This window comes from Ursus arctos, unplaced genomic scaffold, assembly GCF_023065955.2.
Source record: "Ursus arctos isolate Adak ecotype North America unplaced genomic scaffold, UrsArc2.0 scaffold_16, whole genome shotgun sequence".
Classification (NCBI taxonomy): Eukaryota; Metazoa; Chordata; class Mammalia; order Carnivora; family Ursidae; genus Ursus; species Ursus arctos.
Genome location: NW_026622830.1, coordinates 52,295,564 through 52,313,300, shown reverse-complemented (window position 1 = coordinate 52,313,300; position 17,737 = coordinate 52,295,564). Strand labels below are relative to the sequence as shown.

Sequence of the window (17,737 nt, the reverse complement as noted above, 5' to 3'; positions counted from 1 at the left end):
TTTATTTATTCGACAGAGATAGAGACAGCCAACGAGAGAGGGAACACAGGCAGGGGGAGTGGGAGAGGAAGAAGCAGGGTCATAGCGGAAGAGCCCGATGTGGGGCTCGATCCCAGAACACCGGGATCACGCCCTGAGCCGAAGGCAGACGCCTAACCGCCGTGCCACCCAGGCGCCCCCAAGATAACATAATTTTTAATATCTTAAAATGTACACATTGTCATGATAACTAATTTTTTTTTATACATTCTAGGGAATAAGAAGTCAGAAAGGGAGGAGCTGGACTCCATCCTCTTTTTGAGGTAAGTTTTTGTTAAATTCATTTAGCTTTTGAGATTCTTGTTGAAAATGTGGTACTTTAGCTCTTTAATTTTACTTGAGGACATAAAAAATGATGGACATGTATTTCCTTCCTTCCACTTTTAAAAACAGTGCTGCAAAGAATATTCTTGTGATTTTTAATTTTTTTGCAAACATATGGGAGAATTTTTCCTGTATGGTTACCTAGATGTGAAGTTCTTAGATGGAAATGTATCCACATTAAACTACTGATATGACCAAATTGAAGGTCATATAAATTTATATGGAAACTTTTATGGAAGTTGTGTGTAAATTTCCCTAAGCAACACTGGCGATGATTTTTTGTGTGTGTATATATGCCAACTGACATGTTGAAAACCCACTGTTTTTAATATGTTGTTCCTGACTACTAGTGAGATTGCAATCTTTGTATGTGTCTGTGTGTCCGTGTGTGATCACATATTCTTTTCAAAGTTGGAACAGTGTGTTTGGGTGTGGTTCTTGGTCTATTAAGCTTACAGTCTCTCTTGTCCACATGTATTAGACAAGCGGCCAGATTACTGATACCTTGAGAGCTACACTAGAACTAAATTGTAGGTTCTGCAAGTTAATTGTTGGTTATCTAGAAATTATTCATGGTTTGAAGAGACATGTGCTTAGGCTGGTGTGCGATCAACTTTATGACGATAAAAGGAAGGCCTAATGTATATTTGTTGCAGAGCTGGCTGGAGGGAGAGGCCAGGGGAGAAAGCTCTCCAGGGGCTTTTTGGGTTTGTGGAATAAAACAGATCTGAAGACCTCCTGCCCAGTACTTGGCTCCTGGCTGGCCCTCAGTGACTGTGGTTCCCCTTTCTCTCCTTAAAGGGCTGTACTCCTTCCCCAGAGTAAGAGACATTGATTCACTGTTTATGTTATGGTGGTTATTGTGTTTCCTGTGGTAACCCTGCTGTGAATGAAATTTGTACAGAGGAGCTGTCTTTACCAGGAGCTTTAATTAAGCCTGTCACTTAAATATGTATCCATCATTTGTTTGAACTGTCCCATTAATTTAAATTGTCTGGTTTATGTAGCAGTTGAACATTTACTAAAGAATCTATAACATATATGCAAGTTATGAGGCATAGTTCTAAAGCCCCTTCTCTTGACACCGTCCCCCCCCCCTCATTTTAAGAAGTAGAAGCTACTTCTCCTTGATCCTGTTCTTTTTCTCCTCTGAAGGCAGCCGCTCCTCTGCATTATGCCGTTACCCTTCTTTTTTAAAAATGGTTTTTTACCACAAGTACTCGTATCCCTAAACAATGCATTGTGCAGTTTTGTTTGGTTTTGAGTATAATAAAAATGGTCTCACGTGGTGCATAATCATCTGTGGCTTGCTGTTCACATTCAACGGTATTTCTGAGATTTATCCCTGTTTGTGAGTTTAGCTCAAGTTCATTCATTCCATTCCCACTGCTGGATTAAGTGAATATGTATGATTTATTTAATTCCAGCGTATTGTCTGCAGATTTTTTGTTTGTGTGTTTTCTTGGTGGACAGTCATTGTCTGTGAATAATGACAAGCTTGCCAGTCTTTTCTTGTCTTACACTGCTGGCCCGGCCCTCCAGTACGTGGGTAAATAGACACAACAAAGACGGTCATCCTGCTTCTGATTTAAAGTGTTCTGTTTTTTTTAATATAATATTTTTTTATTATATTACGTTAGTCACCATACAGTACATCCCTGGTTTTTGATGTAAAGTTCGATGATTCATTAGTTGCATATACACCCAGTGCACCATGCAATACGTGCCCTCCTTACTACCCATCACCAGCCTACCCCATTCCCTACCTCCCTTCCCTCTGAAGCCCTCAGTTTGTTTCTCATAGTCCATAGTCTCTCATGCTTCATTCCCCCTTCTGATCACCCCCCCTTCTTTATCCCTTTCTTCTCCTACCGATCTTCCTAGTTCTTATGTTCCATAGATGAGAGAAACCATATGATAATTGTCTTTCTCTGCTTGACTTATTTCACTTAGCATTATCTCCTCCAGTGCCGTCCATGTTGCAGCAAATGTTGAGAAATCGTTCTTTCTGATAGCTGAGTAATATTCCATTGTATATATGGACCACCTCTTCTTAATCCAGTCATCTGTTGAAGGGCATCTCGGCTCCTTCCACGATTTAGCTATTGTGGACAGTGCTGCTATGAACATTGGGGTGCATATGGCCCTTCTCTTCACTATGTCTGTATCTTTGGGGTAGATACCCAGTAGTGCAATGGCTGGATTATAGGGTAGCTCAATTTTTAACTTTTTAAGGGACCTCCACACTGTTTTCCAAAGTGACTGTACCAACTTGCATTCCCACCAACAATGTAGGAGGGATCCCCTTTCTCCACATCCTCTCCAACATTTCTTGCTTCCTGCCTTGTCAGTTTTTGCCATTCTGACTGGCGTAAGGTGGTATCTCAGTGTGGTTTTGATTTGAATTTCCCTGATTGCTAAAGATTTTGAACCTTTTTTCATGTGTCTATTAGCCATTTGTATGTCCTCATTGGAAAAGTGTCTATTCATATCATCTGCCCATTTTTTGATTTGATTATTGGCTTCCCGTGTATTGAGTTTGAGCAGTTCTTTGTAGATCTTGGATACTAGTCTTTGATCTGGAGTGTCATTTGCAAATACCTTCTCCCATTCTGTGGGCTGCCTCTTAGTTTTTTTGACTGTTTCCTTGGCTGTGCAGAAGCTTTTTGTCTTGATGAAGTCCCACAAGTTCATTTGTTCTTTTGTTTCTCTTGCCCTTGGAGATGTGTTAATGCATGGAATACACTTAGAATGTACTCTGTGAACTTCATGGACTTAACGACATAAAAATAAATGTAAACTGCAAATACGGAGAAACGAACACGGGACAATCTCGTCTAGCCATTTATATCCTTTCGTTTAGGTCCCATCTCAGACATTTTACTTCAGCCATTTTCCATGAGGCGACTTTGATCAAACAAAATGTTCTCATTCTGTGCCCACTTGGAAGCTTACAATCAGAATATTCCAAAACACGAACAGTTTTTTCAAAAGTTACTATCTGAGGTCACTTATTAAGACTTTATATTCTTTGACAAATTGTTAAATGGAACAACATTTTAAAATTCTATTTCATCTGCTTTAATTTTAATTCACTGATTTTTAATTTCAGAATCAACTTTTTATGCCAATGGCTTGAAGTTTTTAACCCCTAGTATAACCTACTGGCTTTCGGTTCTGCTGTTTTCAGTTTTGTTTACGTGACATTCTTTTTACCACGTCCCATTTCCTTATGCTCTCTATGAATATTAAAATATTTTTTTGCTCCAGTTGTTTTGATGCATTTGACATACAGAACTGTGTATGTTGAAGATACCTGGCGTAATGATGTTCCTTTCGTATACTGTGAAACGATCACCAGAATAAATTCCGTCCGCCGCCATCATCTCTAGAGATACAAAAATGAAGTAAAAAGAAAAGAAAGATAGGTTTTTTTTGTGATGAGAACTCTCAGAACTTGCTCTTTTCACACCTCTCAAATACACCATAGAGCAGTAATGAACTGGTTTCCCAGCGATCATGTCATCCCGAGGGCCCTGTACGCTGGAGACACTCATCAGTCCTAACCTTAGTGTGGCTGATGGTGAGTAGCATTAGCAGACCTTACAGGTTGAAATGACTCTTGAAGTTACATTGAGGAATTCCTCGGTTTGCCATTATCCTGAATAGAAATCTTTATTTCATAGATGGGTTCAAAGGAGGAATTACTCCCTGCTCATATTCACAGTAAAGTCTTACGGACATTAGAATTGGAAGAATCAGAGCCTATTTTATATGAAATGATGACAGGAGAAATTTACTGAAGTGGTGGAAACAGGAATGGAAGGGAGGGGACAAATGTTGGCAATAGCAAGAAGTAGAGACACGTGGTGCGTCGAGTGTTTTCGTGGCTGTTAATGAGATTTAAATCCACCATCCTGAACTACTGTTTATTGTCCTCATGATGATTGTTTCATGAGTGGACATTCATCTGCTCACCCAGGCTCTTTTTGGCCAGCTCTGTATTTTCATGCAGCATTCATGGAAGGACAGTAGTGGCCTCCTGGGAGTATTAATGGCAGCCATGTGAGTCCTGTGAGTTTTCAAGAAACTTGGCAGTTAGGGCCACTGATTTATTAATGCATATCACTTGACTGCCCAATGACAGGTACTTGATCTTAGGCTGACCAAAGCAGAATTTGAAAGAGAGGGAGAGGGGGCGTCATGGACATTTGTACCGTATTTCGAAGCCCTTCATGCGCAGTGGCCTGGAGTACAGTGTGAGCAGGTTCCAACGGAGCAGCAGATGTATTTCAATAGCGGCCATTTTTAAAAAGTCCTTTTAACTTTGGTGAAAGAGCTCTCCTTTTTTCCCCACTCTGCAGCAGAGATATATCCAGAAGAAATCACTCCTCTCCTGCCAGCCATATGAGGGGAAAAGATCACTGAGGACCAAACACGCTTTTTTCTTCAGATACTGTTGAAATATATGGTTATTCACGTAAGAGCAGAATCATGGATAATTCGGTAATGGTCTTACTCTTGATGGGAAAGAGAAGACATTGCTTCTTTTCTTCCTGCTTATCCATATTTTGTATCTTTGCTTTTTCCTTGAGGTGATTCTTTGTGATACTTTGCTAGAAATAGAATATGTGTTAGTTCACATCAGCAAAGACCTGGCATACATACCATTTTGTGTGAGTGTGTATGTAAAGGAAAAAAATTCAGTTCTCCATCGCTTTCATATTATTACCACATTCACAGAGAGCACTTTGCTTCTAGCACTTACGGTGAGTAAATGTTTGGGTTTTCCCCTCACCAGACAACTCTGCAACACCAGCTGGATGTCCTGTAGTTTAACTCAGCTTTGACGCTGTCTGCCTTGAGATGGCGTCAGATCCCACAGGTTAAGGGCTCAGTTCCATGAGACTGTTCCATCACATTCAGGTGCTAGTCACAAGTAGGAGGGCCCCAGGTTACCCACAGCTTCTGAACAACTTGACTAAAAATCAGAGGTTCCCACAACTCCTCCTCAGCTTTGACTGATTTGCTAGAGTGGCTCAGGGAACTCTGGGAAACATTTGTTTTCATTGACCATCTTATTAAAGGATATGATAAAGGATACAGATGAATAGCCAGATGCAGAGACACAAGGGGTACAGTCTGGGAGGGTCCCAAGCACAGGAATGTCTGTTCCTGTGGAGCTGTCACCCTCCCTGTACGTGGATATGTTCACTCACCTGGAAGCTCCCTGAAACCCCTGCTACTGTGATTTTTATGGAGGCTTCCTCACATAGACATGGTCCACTTCCAGCCCCTCTCCCCTGTCTGGAGGAATGGAGGGGTCGGGATGGGGGTGCCGAAAATTCTAAGTTCTAATCGTGGCGTGGTCTTCCTGGTGACCAGCCCTCTCACTCAGGAGCCATCTGGGAGCCCACGAAACCTCTACGAGTTGTGTTATTAAAACAAAAGAGCTCCTCGTGCGCTTATCACTTAGGAAATTACAAGGGTTTTAGGGGCCCTATGCCAGGAAGTGGGGCAGAGACCCATATATATTTTGTATTCCTTCATAGTATATTCATCTACTCTTGCCTCTTTTCTTCTTCCTGACCCCTAATCCTATGCTAGCAAGGCAGGATCGGGGAGGAGGCAGGCCTAGAAGCTGAATGGGCAGATCAGGAATAGGCAGGGCAGGCCGGAAGATGGGGCAAAAGCATATGGAGGTATCTCTTTGTGCCACCAGCCCAGACCAACTTGATGTCACATGTTCCTTTCTCTGATGTTTACCAACTGAATATGGAGTTATGATCATTAGTTCATGATTTCAGTAGGTGATCCCTTTCCCCTAGTCTACATTTCTGATGTGGTTCAAAAACAAACTACTGAATTCTTTTCTCTCAGCCAACACTTCTGTCTCTGAGTTCTTCCTGGGAACTCTGTCCAGTCTCTGTGTCCTCCACAAGCAAGTTTGTTGATGTTATAATCTTTGCTCAGTCCACTTCCTCTCCTGAGACTCACTTCTACCTGCCCCTTCCCTGTCACTGCTGAGAAGGGGAGTCAAGTCTAGTGGTCAAGTCCAGAGGAAGGACACTTTAGTGTTTTAGGTGATCTGACAATGACTGCCCCTGCTTCATGATCTCTCTCTTCCCCTAATGTTTTCTTCCTTCTTTCCTCCTCCCTTTCTTCTTGCCAGTTTTCTTTAGGGGTCTGTTTCTCTCTGCTGTCCCTCAAGATTCAGTCCTTGCCTCCCTTTCTGACTACTCTTTCCTGTTGGGTAATCTTGTCTGCTCTCCTCTCCCATTTCCTTTATCCAGCACCAGAAACACAAGGACTCCAAAATCCCGAGAGCAGACTGGAGTATTCTCTTGTCCTCTAGAAGCTGTGTATTTTGGCCCTACTGGCCCATTGCACCTGCATTTCCGACTCCACCTGTTCAGAAGTGGTAGAGTATTCCATCTGTCCCCGGAAATTGGCAGGGAGTATCGAGAAGTTGAATGTGTTGGGGCACTTGGGTCTCATTCTAGATGTGTCACTAATGAACTGTGCAACCTCAGATATGACATAATCCCCAGAATCCCACTGGAGGAAGGATGCCGGTGATAGAGGGTGAGGATTTTTATGTAGACTGTGAACCCCCTGAATAGTGTGCAGACTTGTATGTGCATGTCCATCCCACACTTCTTCCCTCCCTTCTCTCTACTGAGTCCTCAGAGCAGAGTTTCTCTCTTGGCTCAGCCCGGAGAACTGCTGCCAGGTTGCTGACATGGAGCCCCTCTGGCCCAGGGGCAGCCAAAGCCCCTCATCCTTTGACCTTAGATGTTGCACAGTTGTTTCCACTTTCTAAGTGGGCTACGGCGTGAAGGAGGTCGGGAAGCTCTGCTTTAGAGTACTCTGTGTGCTAACCAGTATTAGGAACCTGTGACAGGGGCACCTGGGTGGCTCAGTCGTTAAGCATCTGCCTTCAGCTCAGGGCGTGATCCCAGAGTCCTGGGATCAAGTCCCATATCAGCCTCCTCCACTGGGAGCCTGCCTCTTCCTCTCCCACTCCCCTGCTTGTGTTCCCTCTCTCTCTGCCTGTCTCTCTGTCAAATAAATAAATAAATAATCTAAAAAAAGAGAAGAAAAGGAAAAAAGAACCTGGGACAGGTGTAGCTGGACTGGCAGGCCTGGCTTATTTTAGCCTGTGGATTCCTTTTAATAAAGACAATGCACTTTTCAAGTTTCTGTAGCTTTGCCTTCTGATGACAATGATTTTTCACGTACCCATGTAACATTGTGTGAAATTCTTGTGAGGGATTATTTCCTTAATTCCTGTTTACTATAAATGGCCCTTTTTGAGTTAAAAAAAATAGAGATTACATCTGACTAAATATTTTAAGGGCAGAAAGAATGTTAAATCATTATAGAGAGGTGGAAAAAAATACAGGCGTGATGAGTAGAGCAAGTTTAAAAACATGATATCTTTGGGTGATTTTTTTTTTAATTCTCAGTAAAAATGTCTTTAACATAGTTAACTACTTTGTTTTAAGGTATTCATTCTTGTCATCGTTTGAGTTTTAAGATATGATTTCAGGCGCGCCTGGGTGGCACAGCGGTTAAGCGTCTGCCTTCGGCTCAGGGCGTGATCCCGGCGTTATGGGATCGAGCCCCACATCAGGCTCCTCCGCTATGAGCCTGCTTCTTCCTCTCCCACTCCCCCTGCTTGTGTTCCCTCTCTCGCTGGCTGTCTCTATCTCTGTCGAATAAATAAATAAAATCTTTAAAAAAAAAAAAAGATATGATTTCATTACATGATTGTCAAGATTATTTGTCACCATAATTTGTCACGCTTGTTTTTTTATTTAGGATAGGAATTTTAATAAGATAACAGCATTTCAGTTTAGTAGACATTAAGTTGAAATGTAAATGTATGTATGTTCTTTCCCACATATTATCCAAAGGCTGCAAGCTTGGAGTGGAAGAATAAGGAGAATCAAGATACTGGTTTTAAATTTCTTTTTACATTGTTTCGAAAGTATTATCTTCCTCATTTATTTCCATCATTTACTAAGTTAAACAAACATCCACAAACCTGTACTTGGGAAGTACTGATTGGGCCATGTGTAGAGGATGTCCACAGGGACAAAACAAAGTGACCTTTGTTTATTTTTAAGTAAGATAGTCATTTTATTCTTATATTTAACGGTCACTTTATTATAAGAAGTTTAAGGGTTCCTAATAAACGATTTTACCTGTTTGTACAAACTACCTATTTGTAGCTGAGCTCATAGTAGTAAAGGGGAACTGTGGCTCCTGTACGCAGAAAGAGTTCAACACGTGTCATGATTTTTTTTTGGCGTAATTATATTTCAAATCTTTGAATGTTAAAATAAAGTTTCCTTAAGTCTTCTCTTCCAGGTGGTGGGGTACGGTGACCCCAGACCTTGCTCAGTGGCGAGGCAGGCCAGCCTGGGCCACGCAGCTGCCCATAGTAGGCCTTTCTTTTATCTTGGATCTTTCATCCAGCAGGTGCTACTTACAGCTTCTTACGGAGGGGCCGATGTTTGGGCAGCTGGGCAACCTAGGGAGAGTAAGCCCCGGAAAGGAAGGAAACATAAGGAAATTTCTAATTTCACTGCTAAAGTTTTTCTTCTATGAGAAATGAAGGCTCACAGGACACAAGTATCCCTTAGATTGATGCCGGGGTGGGGAGGCAAATTTTCCTCTCCCAGTTAAAGCAGGCAAAAATTAGTTAAAATGAATAATCAGGAACAATGTTGGAGGGGAGAAGGTCACAAAAGACATTAATCCATCTGGGGGATGTGGACTACTAATCCAGTTGTCTGTGGGTGTTTATATACATACACACACACGTGCACGCTTGGATCAGGGGAAAACAGCAGAAGCTTGATGCATTTTGGAAGACGTAGAAGTACTAACCTTTCCAGGTACTGAGATATGTATTTGTTAGCTGTCTATATGTGGGTATTTTTTTCAGAACTTGTTTCTGATTTTATAAAATAGTCTTATTCACTGTGGAACATATAGCATACTTTAATATGGTGAAATTAAAAGTGATTCGTTGAGAACTTGTCTTCCTCATGCAGGTACCTCCAGTTGTATAAAAGTTAGTAAGAGAGTTGGACAAATCCAATACCGTGTAATTTTTTTGTATGGATTATGAAATAGAAAGAATGATAAAGGGACTTCTTATTAATTCTTTGGAAGTGGTGGTGTTCGATATCTCAAAGGTGAATTCTTTCAGACATAAAGTAGTTTATACTGATTCTATTCTTTGGATTCATCTAAAGGGAAAAGGATATAAAACTAAAGTCCCGTGGATTTGATTAGTGTAATATTGGATGTTAAAATACCTAAAATGATTTAAAAAATAATAAAATACCTAAAATGATGAAAAATGTCTATACATGCTTTTAGATTTATTTCAGTCATAAAATGAGATTAAATTAGTTATAAGGTATGTGAAAATATTTTTACTATTATAATCTCATGTCATGTCTCAAATTTGTTACAAAGAGTTATTAGCTTGGTACTTCCATAGCTCTGTGCCATTGCTGTAACAAGCAAACAGTAACAGTAGCCACCGTCCCATCTTGGTCAGGTTGCAAGGCAGAATCAGAAACAAGTCTACCAAAAGATGTCATCTTTTATAATTTCTGGTTCTTTAATTTTAGTTGCTATTCATACAACCAAATACATATGTGCTCAGTAAGAAACTGAACCATTCGTGGGGGTTACACTCACGAACCTAGTCATGTGTTCTTTTTTCTTCCAGACATCCCCCATTTGAGACCAAAGCCAGTGTACATTACTACAACACGAGACGATGAAAACATTTACAGTACAAAAATTCCATACATGGCAGCTCGCGTTGTTTTTATTAAATAGATTGTAACTTTCTTTTTCAAAAAAAGTATCTAACTACAACACAAAACACTAAAAATGGAGTTGATGTACTGCCCAAAATCATGCAGGTATGCCATTCATCTTATCTTTTACGTAGGTAAAAATATGCTAACACGTACCAAAGTAATTGATTATTAGGGTTTTTGGTTCTTAAAGAATGTTGGTTATGGGGATTGGTTTTATTGGTGGGCTCTCTCTGTATTGCTGAGGTGTCAGAGGGAGCTCTGAGGTAGCACTTGCAGTGCTCTGTTGACATTGCCATGACAAGGCGATCTTGGGGGCCAGGGAGACATTTTGAGGAGGTGGCTGTGGTGTGCAGCCTCCTGGCCCCCTCTTATTTTCCCTCCTTTGATCAAGTACCGGTGACCTCAGAGCATAAGATCAGGTTGCCTTCACCAATCCCCAGCACCAGGAAGGCCCTCGAGAATCATGGAGGTGGGCCATGGGAAGGACCGCGAGACTGCCAAGTGCCCTCTTGGGATCTCAGGGGAAGGAGTGGAAGAGCATCTCAGGATTTCAGGATGCCATGATGGAATCCCTGCAAGAAAAGGCTGTCTCCCTCCAAGGCCTTCAGTGAAGACCTCTTTCTGTGTGGGGCCCGTGGTGTATTTTCCCTCTCTTGCGGTCCTCGGTCACAGACAAATGGGGCTTTCCCAGCAGACTGAGTTGCTTAGGGACTTTGCACTGGGTAGAGCAGAACCACTTGAGGAGGTTTGAGAGCAGCTGCTTCATGGCAGGGACACGGTTTTATGCACAAAGTGTGGTCCACTTAGAGCAAGTTTGCTGATGCCCTGGAGTTCCCAGAAGCGTGACTAGGCCTGAGCCGGAAGAGTGACACACACCCGAGTGACAATGAGCATCTTCACAGAGAAGCACCGCTTTGATAAGAACTGACTGAAGAACTGGAGAAACTTCGTTTCAAAGAAGTCTGAGGGGGATATAATTGCAGTAAGAGCAACAAAAGACTTACTGAAGATTTTAAGAGAAAGATTTGGGGCGCCGGGGTGGCTCAATCGGTTAAGCGTCTGCCTTCAGCTCAGGTCATGATCCCGGGGTCCTGGAGTCAAGCCCCGCATAGGGCACTCTGCTCAGCGGGGAGTCTGTTTCTCCCTCTGCCTCTCCCCCTGCTGGTGCTTTCTCTCTCTCTCTCTCTCTCCCTCTCTCAAATCAATAAAATCTTTAAAATAAAATTAAAAACTTTAAATTCATTAGTTTAAAATTTTAATAGGTAAACTGTAAACAGTAATGATCACTGCTGAGAACAAAATTGATTTTCCAAAGGAATATCTGACAACACTGAGGAAAAATTCAAAGAAATGGAAATCAGAAATGAATAAATAAGATCTGAGGAGAGGTCCAGACCTACCTTACAAGTATCAGGAGGACAAAAGGAGAAAAAATCAGAAGTGATCATTGAACTAATGCAAAATTTACTTGAGCTGAAAAAAAGTCATGCCGTAGACTAACAAGGCCTTCGAGTCCCAGGGAGAATTAGCTAAACAGACACAAACCTAAACAGACATAAACCTATTTGACTTTAAGGAATTAAGAGAAAAATTATCAGAGTTCCAGACAGAAACCACAAGTTCCTTCTAGAAAATGAGACAGAGTAGCATTGAATTTTGAATCTAATCTATAACCCTCAGAGCTGAAAGAACTGTCAGTCTGTCTGTCTTTCTCTCTCTCTCAGAACCTTGCTTCATATCACATACATAAGCAGATGTCGGATTGATTTAAGTCCTAAATTGATTTAAGGTCTAAGTATTAAAAAAATAATAAAGAATTTAGTAGACAATCTAGGGGAATATATACATTTGGGAAGTGGTAGACCACCTTAGGTAGAGATAAGACCCGCAAGCCACAGAAAAAATGAGGTCCCACTTTACTTTACAAACTTGAAAAAGTTTGCATGTCAAAAGGTACAGTAAAGCCACACTCGGTCAACAGATGGTGAAAAGCATCTGTAACATCAGAGCTGTTAAAAGAGATCATGCCTCTGATATATAGAGAGTGCCTACAAACCGATGAGAAGACAAACAGCCGATTGAAAAACAGACAAAAGGAGATGAAAGAGAAGATCACGGAAGAGAAAATAGAAACGACCCTGAATTTCACTGAGCCAGGGAACACCATTAGTTCTGGACCATGCTGAGAGACCTTTATTCACCCATCAGGTAGGCAAAAATTTGTATGAAATCATAGATAAGAAACACAGTCCCATTCTTTGATAAATTTTACATTATATCTTGTGTGATTGTTAAGTCAATTCAAAGTAGTCTGTTTAAAGGCTGTGACTTTTTCCTACCTCGTTTCAAAATTTCAGAAAACCATCACTGAAAATAAGTTTCTCGTTCTTGAAGAATACATTTGGATGATGATAAGTAGCAAGAATAGCAGATTAACCACGGATTCAAGGTTCCAGTTTTTTCCTTCGTTGGTCATTCACACTTGTGAGTCATCTACTTTTATTATCTGGCTTTCTTAGTGTCCTAAAGGTCTGACCCCCGAATGAGTTTGGATGGTTGTATCATCCTAACAGAAGAAGACTCCATAACTCAAAGTGTCTTAAAGGTAAAAAAGAAGTATTTTAATCTCCTATAGAAGCAGCTCATGGCAGGGCTGGCAGAGAATGTGGGTTATTCACACTCTCTCCATGATTCTGTACAGTTTTCCCTACTCTGCCCTTTCCCTCTGGCAGGGTTGGCTTCCACTCCCTGCTGATTGTAAGACGGCGGCCAGCAGCAGGGGCACTGCCTTCCTTGTTCGTGTTCAGAGACAACCCAGATATTTCTGTAAAGCTCTTACCTTTTGTCTGAGTGGGACAACCTAGTTTACTTGTCTCTCCTGGCACAGTAACAAGGCGCTGACTGATTCGAAGCTGGCTATGTGAATGGCCCACGAAACAGAACCGTTCCCTGGTCCTGTGGATGGGGCCAGCTTCCTGTGAGTCACCTGGGCTGCAGGGGAGGAAGCACACAGAGCCCTGGGGTTCCATTAAGGAGGGGGAGTGGATTCTGGCAGACAACTGTCCAGCCCAGCGCTGCCACACGCTGCAGATGGCCGTACCTAGAAATGGTCACCGCCATCGTATAGACTCTCAGTCGGCCTCACAGTGAGTTGTTATAGTAGTCTTCTAGTGCCATTGCAGCAAATGACAAACTTTCAGTGGCTTGAAACAATGCATTTTATGACCTTGCAGCTCTGGAAGTCAGAAGTTCAAAATCAGTCTCGGTGTGGTAAAATCAAGGTGTTGGCAGGTGTGCGGCTCTGCCTTCTGGAGGCTCTCGAGGAGAATCCATTTTCTTGCCTTGTCCAGCTTCTAGAGGCTTCCTGCATTCCCTGGCTTGTGGCCCTTCATCATATCACCTTTTCTCCCTCTGTTTCCATCTTCCCATGGCCTTGTGTCTGATCCTCCTGTCTCCTTATGGATACTCATGATTACATTGGGGCCACCCAGATGATCCAGGATAATCGCTCCCTCTCACACCTGAATTTAATCCCACCTTCTAAATCCCATTTGCCGGGTAAGGTAAGATACTCAAAGGTTCTGGGGATTAGGGCATGGACATCTTTACGGGGGGGGTCATTATTCAGCTAATCAGCTCCCTCCTGTACTCCTGTTTGTGCCTCGCAGCTGTGTTTCCCGCCTCATCTCACATGTGTCTCCTGTGTTTCTCTCTTCATTTGCATTGTACATGAGAAAAAGCAGCAATTTAAACAATTGAATAAGATTCTGGAGACAGAGTTGCAGGAATAAAAGCACATATAATTTCATTTGTCTCCTGAAAGTTTTTGTTTGGAATTTGAAATTTAATATAATTTTGCCTATGTAAAGTGAATATTAGTGAAACAGTTGATCTGAAATCTCTTTTCAAAGAATATACTGTTCTTGTAAAAGCCCTTCAAAACAATATTTTAAGTGCTGTTTCCAAATGGAGTTTATACTTTTGCCCTTATTATTGTATTGAAGGTCTGTTTGAGGGTGTGTGTGTGTGTGTGTGTGTGTGTGTGTGTTTCCCAAAGTGAATTTGCTTCGGGATCTACTAATACCTTTAATTTTTCACCAGGGAGGAGATGAATTAGTGCATCTTCTAGACTAGGTTTTCTTAGCACTTGGAGAATCTGGTATAACAAATATTCATGGGAGAACGGAAGGACAGTGGCTCTTACATCCCATATACTTTTGACAGCAACAGCATAAACCTGAACAAACTGTACATTCTTGGTGCATCACTTCAGCTGAAAATGTGTTCTGTGAAGTATTCTTTAGTCCTTAGTAATTCATTTTTGTATGAGATAAAAGTACTTCAACATACATTAGAGAAAGCAGAGTGGTGATTTTAAAATTTCAGCAGTGACCATTTTTTAGCAGTTCTATCAGCATATTAATTGACGTTAAAACCCATCAAAGCCCATTTGGGAATGAAAAAGTTTGAGATGGTTCAGTTTTGTGTATGATATTTGTATTTATTTGTATGATAACACTTAGTTATACTTTTATTAAGTCTCAGTGCACCATTCAATAATGATTCGTGGGCTGTGGGTTTCCTGAAATTGTATTTCATGGAATGAGCAGTTAGAAAAAGTGAATCTGTACAGCCAAGGAAACAGTCAAAAAAACTAAGAGGCAGGGGCGCCTGGGTGGCACAGCGGTTAAGCGTCTGCCTTCGGCTCAGGGCGTGATCCCGGCGTTATGGGATCGAGCCCCACATCAGGCTCTTCTGCTGTGAGCCTGCTTCTTCCTCTCCCACTCCCCCTGCTTGTATTACCTCTCTCGCTGGCTGTCTCTATCTCTGTCAAATAAATAAATAAAATCTTAAAAAAAAAAAAAAACAACTAAGAGGCAGCCCACGGAATGGGAGAAGATATTTGCAAATGACACTACAGATCAAAGACTGGTATCCAAGATCTACAAAGAACTTCTCAAACTCAATACGCAAGAAACAAACAAATCAAAAAATGGGCAGAAGATATGAAGAGACACTTTTCCAATGAGGACATACAAATGGCTAACAGACACATGAAAAAAGGTTCAACATCATTAGCCATCAGGGAAATTCAAATCAAAACCACACTGGGATACCACCTTATGCCAGTTAGAATGGCAAAAATTGACAAGGGAGGAAACCACAAATGTTGGAGAGGATGTGGAGAAAGGGGATCCCTCCTACATTGTTGGTGCAAATGCAAGTTGGTACAGGCACTTTGGAAAACAGTGTGGAGGTCCCTTAAAAAGTTAAAAATTGAGCTACCCTTTGATCCAGCCATTTCACTACTGGGTATTTACCCCAAAGATACAGACATAGTGAAGAGAAGGGCCATATGCACCCCAATGTTCATAGCAGCATTGTCCACAATAGCTAAATCATAGAAGGAGCCGAATGCCCTTCAACAGATTAAGAAGATGTGGTCCATATATACAATGGAATATTACTCAGCCATCAAAAAGAATGATTATACAAATTTTGCAGCAACATGGACGGGACTGAAAGAGATAATGCTAAGTGAAATAAGTCAAGCAGAGAAAGATAATTGTCATATGGTTTCACTCATTTGTGGAACATAAGAAGTAGGAAGATTGGTAGGAGAAGAAAGGGAAAAAGGGGGATAAACAAAAGGAATGAACCATGAGAGACTATGGACTCTGGGAAACAAACCGAGGGCTTGGGGAGGGGGGAATGGGATAGGCTGGTGATGGGTATTAAGGAGGCACGTATTGCATGGTACACTGGGTGTTTTACGCAAGTAATGTGTCATGGAACTTTGCATCAAAAACTAGGGATGTACTGTATGGTGACTAACATAATATAATAAAAAATATTATTATTAAAAAAAAGACAAAGAAGTGGTAATGGCTTTCTTCCAGACCGTTGGTGGTGGTGTGGGGCAAGAGATGGTGGCAGAGCTGGATGGCGGCGGCCTGCAGAGCCGGAGAAAAACCATTCCAACAGCAGCACCTTGTCTGACCGAAGACTCAGCAACTCCAGCCATTGTAGCATTGCAGAAGAGCACCGCCCCATGTATGAAATGGTGCAGCGGATTCTCTTGTCAACGCGAGGTTATGTCAACTTTGTGAACGAAGTCTTTCATCAGGTTAGTGTGTGTGTGTGTGTGTGTGTGTGTGTGTGTGTGATAAGTTCATGAAATTGAAGAGACTTGTTCTTGGTCTTTTGCGCATAGTCCTGCAAGAAATACTACTGATGGGGCGCCTGAGTGGCACAGCGGTTGGGCGTCTGCCTTCGGCTCAGGGCGTGATCCTGGCGTTATGGGATCGAGCCCCACATCAGGCTCCTCTGCTATGAGCCTGCTTCTTCCTCTCCCACTCCCCTTGCTTGTGTTCCCTCTCTCGCTGGCTGTCTCTATCTCTGTCGAAAAATAAATAAAATCTTTAAAAAAAAAATACTACTGATGAGTTGGGCTACATTACTGGACTGAATAATGATCCCTCTAATCCTGCTTTTAATTTCTCATGTGGAGTGTTGTGATTTTGTGTATGATTCTTTAAGATTTTGTTTTTGTAAAATTCCTACATGTGGAGGGGAAATTCTATATCTGAGCAAATCATTCCAAAAATACCCTCACGTGTCGGTAAGAAACTTGAAACCCAGAGGTAGGTGGGAAGAAAGCTCTTGCTGAATACTCATCAACCAATGAACATGGCAAAGAGGAGCCCCAGGCTGGTGTTGTCCCAAGGGCCAGAGGGAGCTCTGTGGAGGCTCTGCAGATGGTTGTACTTTCCCTGCAAACACACATGGCATGAACGTGTGATTGAGGTTTTTATGATGTAAGAGGAAAAAGTTGGCTGGGGAGGGGAATAAGGGGAAAGCAAGGGATGACGCTGGTACAGCACCCTGGTGGTGGCCACTGTGGTGAGTGAAAAGGGAGGGGAAGTACAAACAAGAAAGCAGGTGCAAGTGCGGAAGAAGATGGCAGAGAGAGACCAGAGGCCGGGCAACGATTAGCAGCCCTGAGCTACAACCGGGGCTGGCTCTGCCCCCCCAGGGGCATTGTCCAGAGACATTTTTGGTCATCACAACTTGAGAGAGGGCAATGCTGTTGGCCTCTAGTGGGTAGTAGCCAGTGATTATCCTACAGGCATAGGACAGGGCCTGCACTAGCCCACGACAGGGAACATCAGGCCTCAAATGTTAGTCGTGCTGCTGTGGAGAAGCTCTGACAGAGGAAACAGAACCCGCGGTGCAGCGGAGAAGACAGCCGACCTGTGGTGTGGGCTGGAGCCACTGGCCACCTGCATCTTGGTACCGGTGCCCTGGGAGACAGAGCCTGGCTCTTTTGTGGGTGTGTGCATGTGATGGGGACTAGCTGTTGAGTCTGGGCACACGCACAGAAGGTGAGGCCCCTGAATGGCAGACCTGTGGTCCGTGGGGAGAAGGGGAGGAGCCCTGTGCACACACGTGACCGGTGCATGCGCAGTATGAAGAGCTTTCCGAGGAGGGGCAAGACTTCTAGACAGTGATGAACCCTTTCA

General features: G+C 42.4%; 1 long non-coding RNA gene across 1 annotated transcript in view; it reads left to right on the top strand.

Moving 5' to 3' along the window:
- LOC125281936 (uncharacterized) overlaps positions 1-16,648 on the top strand; it is an 80,493-nt gene extending 63,845 nt beyond the window's left edge. The window contains exons 7-12 of the long non-coding RNA XR_008959503.1: positions 254-302; positions 4,728-4,869; positions 10,118-10,316; positions 12,572-12,698; positions 16,115-16,341; positions 16,429-16,648. This is a non-coding gene — a long non-coding RNA (uncharacterized LOC125281936). The remainder of the gene's footprint in view (positions 1-253; positions 303-4,727; positions 4,870-10,117; positions 10,317-12,571; positions 12,699-16,114; positions 16,342-16,428) is intronic.
- Positions 16,649-17,737: the final 1,089 nt, after the last annotated feature.